The sequence below is a fragment of the Limulus polyphemus genome, unplaced genomic scaffold (genome assembly GCF_000517525.1).
Source record: "Limulus polyphemus unplaced genomic scaffold, Limulus_polyphemus-2.1.2 Scaffold1325, whole genome shotgun sequence".
NCBI classification, from domain to species: domain Eukaryota; kingdom Metazoa; phylum Arthropoda; class Merostomata; order Xiphosura; family Limulidae; genus Limulus; species Limulus polyphemus.
The window spans coordinates 1-10,601 of NW_013666935.1; the positions used below are offsets into that span (position 1 = coordinate 1).

General features: G+C 35.9%; 1 long non-coding RNA gene across 1 annotated transcript; it reads left to right on the forward strand.

The window, feature by feature from the left end:
* The first annotated feature begins 1,805 nt into the window (after positions 1–1,805).
* On the forward strand, positions 1,806–4,626 carry LOC111086689. Its single transcript, XR_002611415.1, has 2 exons — positions 1,806–2,927; positions 3,409–4,626. It is a non-coding gene; the product is annotated as an uncharacterized LOC111086689 (long non-coding RNA).
* Positions 4,627–10,601: the final 5,975 nt, after the last annotated feature.

The following is a 10,601-nucleotide window of genomic DNA, read 5'->3' on the forward strand; positions in this document are numbered from 1 at the left end:
ATGATTTTTGTATGTATAATGTTTACTGAAAGTCTGCCAAATTTTGAAGATATACATACTGTATTAAAAGTTAGTAGTATCAAAACTATAAAGATTTGAAGCGAATATAAAAACGTCACGTGGTCGGTCAAATTGACAGAGCCAGTAATGGCTGGAGACGGCTTAAATGGGTAATGGGTACCTGATGATGACAAAACCTTGTCGAAACGTTGTACATTTGCTGTGTTAAACTTGTATTAAAGTTTTTCTTCATTACCCATTTAAGCCGTCTCCAGCCATTATTAGTCTCAAAGTGGGTTCCTCGTCATCGAATTTGACAGAGCCAGTGTTGATATATATACAGTGTATGTGTTCATTGTTTATGTACTGTCAATTCGGAAAGCTAGCGAAACGGTGCTATGCGCTGGTATGATCCCGAGAGTTATATCGTTTGGTTTTAGAGACTACGAGTGTTCTACATCAAAAAAGATCTGCTTACTTCATGACCTGCAAAAGTAAGGTCACTGATGGGCCAAATACTACTTGAAATTTTGTGCATCACTTGAAAATCCTCGCTGAGACGTGAGTAGCTTTTCCCGTTATCTGTAGTTCATTATGTATTGAAAAAGACGATCTAGGCCTAGTGTAGGCTTGTATTACAATGTAAATACAAGTCGCTCAGGTTAAATATCAGGGAATCATTTAATTTAGTCCTATTTTCATTGCAGTACCGGCATACAATTTAAGTTTAATTATAACTTAAGGTGCACATTGTAGGGACTTAATTTTACTTCACCCCCCCCCCCCCCCAAACAAAACCTTTACAATTCCAACAAAAGTGTCAGATTGGGAAAGAAGGGGATCGAATTAGTATGTAAGTTAATAAAACGAAAATGACACTGTTGAATTGTGATTTTTGGCATTTAAAAAAATACCCCCACTTTCATATTTATAAATTTCTTTCATTTGTGGGAGGTAATTCTTGTGAGTTGATAAATATACTTGATATGACGTTGTCTTACCTTGTTACCACAAGTTACTACAACAAAAACTTAAAGCTTGGGTTTTTAAGTGTTCATAATTCATAAACTAATAATTGCTTGCTGTTTAAATATAAATATGATCAATATGATATGATATGATATATATATATATGCGATTAATATGATTAATCATAATCATATCAATTGTCCATAAATACATACCCAATTTTGATAGAATTATTAAAAGCACTGCTCAAAGGAGCAAAACAAGATTTTTGCTGTCAAAATGCATGTAAGTCAGACATAAAAATTCAGAGGTCATTTAGAAATCAGATTGGCAAAAGAACTCAAAATTTGTCAAATTTGAAAAGTTTATGATTGATTTTAATTAAATTAATATGGCCCAAAGGTGCAAGTCACACTCTTCCATCAAGGTTTACTTTTTTAAGGCCTCATTTTAGAAGATGTTAAAGCTTTCGCAAACTTGTCATTAACTCACCTTACCTATTTTTGTTTTGTTTTTGTTGTTGTTGTTTTGCAACAATTATATTTTTATTTAAATCCTTGCACAGATATAAAGAGTACTGTGATTCAAAGACAATATTCGGAATCACAGATCAAAACCAGAGATCAATTACATCCATCGTAACTAGCCCAGTGGCTGTGTGGAGCGTCACATCCCCGTTAGCGAGCCGTTACCGAGGCAATTATATCTAACCTTATTGACTGTGCGATGCCACTATCAATAATTGAACGTGATAGTTTTCGTCATTTCATAGGTATTTTAGATAGCAAGTATGAGCCAATTAGTAGAGGATCTGTATCATCCCACGTAAGTGGCATGGTTACAAAACAGCAAGACCTCATCAAGGCCCAACTACAAGAAACATCCTGGGTTTCTTCCACTGTCAACATCTGGTCAGACAGATAGATGAGAAGTTTCCTTCGTGTGACTGCCCATGCAATTAAAATCAATAAGTCTGCCATCAACCTGAGGCCGTACCTGTTAAGCTGTAGCAGATTCACAGGTTCCCACACAGATGAGAATATCAGCGAGGCGTTTGAAACCATCTGTGGCGAATATGTAATAAAGAACAAAGTTGACTACATTATATGATTATATGTGACAATACATCGAATATGAAGAAAGCGTTCCTATATGCTTCCTGTATGGTTCCCTAGAACCACTGATGATGATGCAGGACCTACTAGTGCTGATGGCCTTGATGATGACAGTTTATGGGAAGAGCTCTAGGAAGAATACCACCAAGATGTAGATATGACACTGACCAGGAACTGCCAGAAGTAGCGCCTGCAATGTTTTACACACATCCTGCAACTGATGGTGTCAGATGGGCTGAAGGAAACAAAAGCAATCAACCTCGCCATGAGTAAAGCTTAAAAATTATACACCTTACTGCATTCCAGTTGCTTCTTTAAAGAAGCTTTTGAAAATGTGTTTGGGACTAACAAATGGATTCCTGCCCTTAACTGCACCAGATAGAACTCAACCCTAAGACACATTAAAGCTATACTATGTCTCGACCATCAGGCATTGTGCAATATCCTGGAAGAACAAGCACATAAAGAGGTAGTTTTCAGCAGCAGAGAATGCAGTCAATTGCAAGAACTAGTCACCATCTTGGAACCCTTCTTTAAAGCAACCAACTTTATGCAAGGAGAACAGGTTGTCACCATAAGCCCTGTCCTGCTCTGTGTGTTGTTGTTAAGTCATCATCTGCATGATATGTTATCAGTGTTCGGTATCTAAACAGCCTAATCAGAGACCTCAAAGACTCACCGTGGAAAAGATTCCAAGAAATCTTTGTCACTACACAAATGACGGAATCCACACAGGAAATTGCCAATCTACCATTTGGTGATCCCATTTGTCTCTTGTCAGCAGCACTTGGTCCAGCATTCTGCATAATATGGATCGAACACGATGTCTTGGCATAAGAAGAGGTAAAGGACAAGGTCAAGAAACTTGCAAAATGTATATATCATTAAAACAGTAATAGCTGTTTGAACCATGGGAGTGAAATATGAATTTTGGGCTAATTTTAGGGAAGCAATTTGTTTTGAATAAAAAATCTTATCTGATCTAATGATGGTTAAACTCACTGAAATGGTTATAAACAGATTATACATAAGAAAACATATATTTACTGCTAATAGAGCATAAAGTTTAAAAGTATTGATGAGTTATATTTGATAATTCTCAATTTTAGCTTCATCCGATCAGTTCAAGTCACATTTACAGTGTGTACAAAACTACTAATATTAATTGTCATTCAATTTACGTTATATATTTTTAAAATGCAGTCGGAGTCATTCAGCACGCCTCTTTTAAAGGAATTTTAGGCGTCTTGTCTTCTGCATGTTAGAAGTAATTTATGCATGACAATTTAACTTAAAACTTGTATTACTTTGGATTTTCTTTCAGATATTCATTATGTAGATTTGATCATGTCCCAGGCTAGCAGAGTACTGGTAGAAAACGACACAATAGCGAGGAGAAAAACATTCCACCCCAGCAGTTCCCTCGACTTTTTACCGTGTACAAAAGGAGCAGACACTGGGGTGGGGCTCCTAAGACATCTGTATCTTCCCAACTCAGCAGATACTTCGAGATGTCCCAAGAATTTCCTGAAGGAAGTCCCAATGCAAGTCTTCACTTCTTGTTGGTCAACAAGAATAACCTCTCCAGGTTGTTTCCTGGGGGCTATGAGAGTGCTAGCTGTCCCTGCTTCTAGTTCTCTCATTGAACGAGTGTTCAGCCATGGAGGCATCATAATGCGCCCTCATAGCGCGAAGCTTAATGACAAAATGCTGTTTCACCTGATATTTCTAAAGTGTAATGGTTTGTACAGATAAATTATATACTCTGAGTGCCTTCTAGTCATTGACGCCACACACTATGATGCAGATATTAAGCACAACCACACTGCTTGGAGACCTTATAGTGAAGCTGGTCCAAAATAAAAGATAATTCACACTTCCTTTACCAACCTGTCTGATTCAATTGAATTTCCACTGCCATGGATTGTTGCATGTGTGGCACAAATAGTATGCCATGTCTTGGCATGACATCAGATTCAAATGATATCCAGCTTATTGCATTTATGTATATTGGAAAAGGTCCCCTCCAAACAAACTATTACTAAGCCTGTGTAGAAACAAACTGAGGGTATATTATTTTGGCTTTTATAACCAATTAACAAAAAAGCACAGTGCAGTTTCTTCCTTATAGAACATTTTGCTAGTCCACAAACACATTTTATCATTATGACTTGACTTGAGACTTGCAGGAAATGATTGACTTGTCTTGAGACGTGACCTTAATGACTTGCGACTTAATTTAAATTTGGACAAAAAACGACTTGTTACCAGCTGTGCTAAATATAGGTATAAGTGTTACCTCGAAAAAAGTAAGATACACATTAGCATGAAGTGGTCTCAATGGACGTGTAGCTGTCAGAAAATCGCTGCTGAAAAGAGGTAACCATGCCTAAAACATGAAAGTGAATCAAACCACAGTGGAAGGAGCAAAGTTTTTGATGTGTACTCTTTAAAGATTAATTCAAATTTGAATTGACTGTCCACAATGAACAACAGTGTATTCGATGGCGAAGAGAATAATGGTATCATAATTAATGTAAAACATGTGCAATGAAGCATGATGTGCAATTAGAATGAATTTGGGTCTACATCTCAGCCAATGGTGTCAGTGATGTTCAATTATGGCATTCTAAGTACTGACAAGTGCATCACGATCTTATCCATCATGCAACTCCTTCAGGAACACGATTCATGATCTCAAGCATACAGCAAATGTAACAAAACGATATTCTGACGGAAAAGAAGTTGATGGAATAGTGATAACTATGAGTTAGACCGTACAAATTCCCAGTATGAGCATTCATGAGGATGTATGGGCTTATGTGAAAAACTGAAAAGTCCAAAAGAAAACCAAGCAACTTGGCTGAATTATGGGAACACAGAACATTTGGAACAATATTTCACAATCATGTATATATATTGATAACCTGTATGGCTGCATGAAAACAAGGTGTAATACTTTGTGTAAAATAAAAGGCTCACATACAAAGTAATAGCGCATTCTAAAGCTTATCCACTTTTGTGTTCTATTTCTGTAATAATGTTTTGCATTGATAAATTGACAATCTAGTTTCCATTTGTCGTTGTTTGTATCTCTTATATATGCATCGTTTGTGTATTTTTCCGTAATTATTTCCATTTCTGTATATTGCAACGAACAAAGTGTATGCTAGCATTGTATCTTGTATATTCTGTAGATATGTTTCCTAAAATTCAGTTCTAGTCTTTAAAGGGTTTTATTTTGTTCTGTGGTGAATTTTTTTCTTATTGTGCATTGTATTTTGAAATTTTATTTTAAAAGGTTTTCTGAATTGTTATATCCAACGTGTTTAGTTGGTGGTTGGTATGAAAAACGCGGACGTTTGTCGTACTTGTGAGCCTCGTGTATGCATGATTCATTTGATATGTTACCATGTTTTTATTCTATGCAGTTATGCTGATCCACTTGCATCCAGTATGATTAATGGTTGCGATTTTAACTTGGCATTACATTTTAATTAAAGGCAGATTGATTGAAATCCTTGGTTAAAGGAGAACGGAGTTGTGGTAAGCAAGTGCTAAAATCTCATGCTCCTGTAATGTACATGTTTATATTTAATGTTTTAAAAATTTCCTAAATGTTCGTTCCATATACTAAATACAGCCGAAGTTGTGTGTCAATTCAACCTAACGTGTTACTTTCTTCAGCAGGATCCAGTTATAGAAATTATCAACTGTTGTGGTTCCCAAACTTTCCCAAGTGCTGGAACGTTTTTGCCTATATATATTCTGTCCCTCTATTGTAGAATTATCCTACATGGCACACCATAAAAAGCTTTGATTCATGCAAGACTATAAAGAAAGAATGACACTTACCTTTGTCAGTGCGATCGGTGGGCTTACTTCCCTTCACAGAGCTAATTGTAATGCCTTAGTAATAGTGATCAATTCATTGCTGATTTTGTTCCGTGGAACCCCTGGAAACCCTTTGCAAAACCTTGAGGTTCTACGGAACACAATTTGGGAACCACTGAGCTACTATTTCATAAGATAGTGTATCTTGTCCTACTTTACCTCGTACGAAAAAAGAAAAGCTTGTTCTGCTACTGTAATACGAAGCAGAGGTATTTCTGGTAAATGTCTTTGGCGATCATTTCAATCAGCCATATAGCTTCTAGTTTCTTTCAGCAGTAAAATTTGTTTCTCTATTGTTTTAATTGTTTACAGACGATGAGCCAGTGCACAATATTATTTTATCTTCAGTAAATAAAGTTTATTTTATCTATCTTCACATCATTCGTCTCTTTCTTTCCAGCTGTAATAAATTACTGCCACTGCACTTCCACATAAGAGGTCCACGAATCTTTTGGTATTGCGATGATCAAATAACTCTGTGCTAGTTAATCTTTGGAACTCCTCGCATTGCTACTTCGCTTATAATTATTTTTAAGTTGTTTTTAATTTCGAAGAGGCAATAGAAAACAATATATATTGCTCAAAATAAAACGTTTACAATTAAATAACCTTGTAATTAGGTAGAAAGCCTAATTGGGCTATCTGTGCTCTGCCCAACACGGGTACCGAAACCCGGTTTCTAGCGTTATAGGTCCGCAGACATACCGCTGTGCAACTAGGGGGGGGGGGACAATCTAATCTACTTGTTTTTCTCATTCGGAAGTAAGTTAATACAAAAAGTGGTTTTGAATAACTCGGATCTTACTGTTTACATTCATTTAAAGTTTCTTTTTTGTTGGAAAGACAGTTTACAATGGAATGGACAATTCGTAATAAAATATTGAAAAGAAAATGACTAGGAATCATTGTTAATGAAACATCAAAAACATTACTTTAACTTTAACACATGCCAGGTTGTTTTATGCGTTAAACATTATTAGTCAAAGTAAAAGATACTTCCGAATTAAAAAAAAACACACTTGGAACAAATATGTTTGTTTGTTTGTAATTAAGTACAAAGCTACACAATGGCCCACCGTAGGTATCGAAACCCGGATTCTAGCGTTGTAAGTCCACAGACATACCGCTGTGCCACTGGGGTGGGGAGAGATATGAGAAATAACTGTACCATGTAAAAACAAAAAGCTCCTACTATTTAAGTTTGCTATTCTGACAACCAATTTTTAATAAATTGTGATTACCATAGTGTTCAAAATTTTACATTTCAGTGAATTAGACGAAGCTTTCCACCATCTCTAATACTTTGAAATTTTAATGAATCCATCACATATACTGTAAAACATTGTTAAATATTCAATAACTAGACATATTTTCTCAACTCTATTTTTTTGTATGTGTATTTTCTTTCTATAGATTATCGAACATATCAGAAGTCTGTGTTCAAGAGGTTTTAATTTTATTTCTAGTTTTATTTTAGGTTTGTTTGTTTCGAAAATTCGCGTACAGTTCCGCAATGGATAGATACGCAAGCAGTTCTTAATTTTGAATTGATAGACAAGAAGGAAGGCAGCATCCACCGCCAACACTTGGGTTAATCTAATTGAATAGTGAGATTTGACCGCTACTCTCACGGCTCCAACGCGCGGAACGTGTTTTTCCGCAATGGCACACAAACCACGAATCCTCGGATTCACAGTCTGTGCACTCTAACCACTTACACACCCGGCCCGTCTAGATTTAGGCTCTCTTATTGACAACTCTTTAATTAAATAACAAATTAGAAATCCTATTTCTAATCCCCCTCGATAGTTCAGCAATTATTCTAAGGACTTCTAACGCTAAAAATAGGGTTTCAACATCCGCAGTGGGAATTGCATAGACAACCCATTGCGTAGCTTACGCTTAACAATAAACAAAAGATTTATAATCGTAAAAGAAAATTGTGAATAACTTCTTTAGGTAATATATGATCCTCTGACTGCATTTTATTGTTACTAAAGCAACAGAACTACAGTGATTCGTTTTCTTATAAAGTTTAATATTTTTTTCCGGGGAACCTTTGTCCCATTAATTCAGAAACTTACAGTAAAATGCATGAAGAAATAAGCCGCAATAATAACATTACAAATCTTATCACGTTATACTTTAATGAAACCTCTTAATTTTGTTACAGTTTTGTTATGAATGATTACAACTACACATATTCAGTGTATACGTGTCACAGAAACTGCCTGCGTTTTTAATGATAATTAACATTAAGTATATAACTAAATATGAAGAGAAATACAAGCGCATAAATACCATAATAATATATGTCTCACCTTTTAAATGGTCACTTTTATTGGGGCCTCCTATTTAGGGCTTGTGTAATAATCTGCTCTTACAACAAGTACCATATAAGCCTACTTATAGCAGTCGATAGTATCATTTGTACTGAAACGTTCAAATTAATTTGTTTTAATAACACCGTCTCAAAACAAAATCACGTGATTATTTGACATAATTTTAATTCAGATTGTTTAATCTAAATTAAGTAGTAACATTTTCCAAAGTATACCACGCTTATATAAAAAAAAAGGCATTAAAAATAACCCATATTCTTTAAATTTACGGATTATGAAATTGAAGTAGATGTAAGCGCTTAGTCCTATATGTATTACTAAACATATGGTGAAAACGATAAATGGAAGACTAATTTATTGATTCATACCATCAAAATTCAAGTGTTATACTTTTAGTAAAATCTTGTGGAGAAAATTTTATATATGCAGCCTGTAAGAGAAAAAAAATGCGAGTGAAGGAGGATGGAAGAGATACAAAGTATACCCGACCCTCCCATAGGTAAAAAACGAAATTATATATAAACTACTCGTTCGATTCCTTATTTATGTGGGCCGACATGGCCAAGTGGTTAGGGCACTCGACTCGCAATCTGCAGGTTCGAATCCCCATCACACCAAACATGCTCGCCCTTTCAGCCGTGGGGTTTTATAATGTGACGGTCAATCCCACTATTCGTTGGTAAAAGAGTAACCCAAGAGTTGGCGGTGGGTGGTGATGACTAGCTGCCTTCCCTCTAGTCTTACAATGCTAAATTAGAAACGGCTAGCGCAGATATCCCTCGTGTAGCTTTGCGCGAAATTAGAAAACAAACCAAACAATGTACAGTTTTTCACAACTGTTCGATCTTATACAATCTCGATTTTTGTTTATGTTTTCGAATGGTTACTCGCTCTTTTTGTGGGGGGGGGGGGGGAGTTCTATATAAAATGAGATAACACGGAGAATGCTCAACTTCAAGGGTAGGTTGGATGAAAACATAAGCTAGTCAAAAGTTTACCGAATGATTTTTTATAGATGCACCTGTTCAAGTTTTCTGTTTTAATCCCAAATACCATTAGCGTTTCTACATTTAAGTATAAAATAAAATGTTCTCGATAGTTATACTTGTCCCACAATATTGAAATGCTCTCGTTCTTTCAGTTGATTGTTGTTGTTTTTTTACGTTAATCACTTTGAAATTATGTTTTATTGTAGATTTCTTATTTTATTACTTGCAATTTTTTAAAGATCGACCAAAGAGGTGAAACTAATTAGAGCTAATTTCTTGCTTCATTCCTTTTTGACATTATGTTTGGTTGTACATTTCAGTCTCATTTTTCAATCCCCCAGTGGCACAGTGATATGTTTGCGGACTTATACCGCTAGAAACCGGGTTTCGATACCCGTGGTGGGAAGAACACAGATAACCTTTTATGTAGCTTTGTGCTTAAAAAAACAAACAACCATCATTCAAATAAATAACCAAAATGTTATATAGTTTATACATAATTTACGCGTATTTATCGACTTGTAAACATAAGCACTTGGATTTATTTGTTTTATGCATGTTGGGAGTCTCTTCGCCACCTATTTTTCTTGAAACTGGTAGCCTAAATATATATATATATATTGCGTAATCTGAGAAACTAGGTATGTAAGCCATGCCATAGAGGGTAGTATAGGTTACTAAGACGGGTTCACAACGAAGTTTTGTTTAATACGAAATGTCACACAGATATCTTTCACGTACTTTTTTCGACGAGTAGCCCAACTCTACGTATAAATCAAGTTACTCGTTTTGTTTCTATGCAGGGCGTGGGTTGGCCATGTGGTAGAGTTCCGAATATCGAAGCTGACGAGTCGGGTTCAAGTTCGTGCGATATCACGAATTATACCCAGAACATTAAGATGACTGCTTGGATGTTAAGCTGGAGTTTCGTTACAAGAGTGACAGTCAATCCCTTAGTGTGGATGGTGGGTGCTGCTGACTGACTGCTTTCTCTTTGCTTAAGAGTTCAAAATTATCGACGGCGGCAGATAGACTTATTAGCTTTGCCGTAAATACAGTGTACAAAATATTAATGTCGCGTTATGGAACACTTTCATTAACCACCCCCCCCCCCAAAAAAAACGTACATCAGGGACACTTTCATTAACCACCCCCCCAAAAAACGTACATCACGTATAATAGTTAAACGAACCGCCTAAACATCATGTTTGTGTAGCCTATATAACGTCTAAAGTTTAGTATACTCTGATCCCTTATAGTGATGTCATACGACGAGACACACATTCGGCATG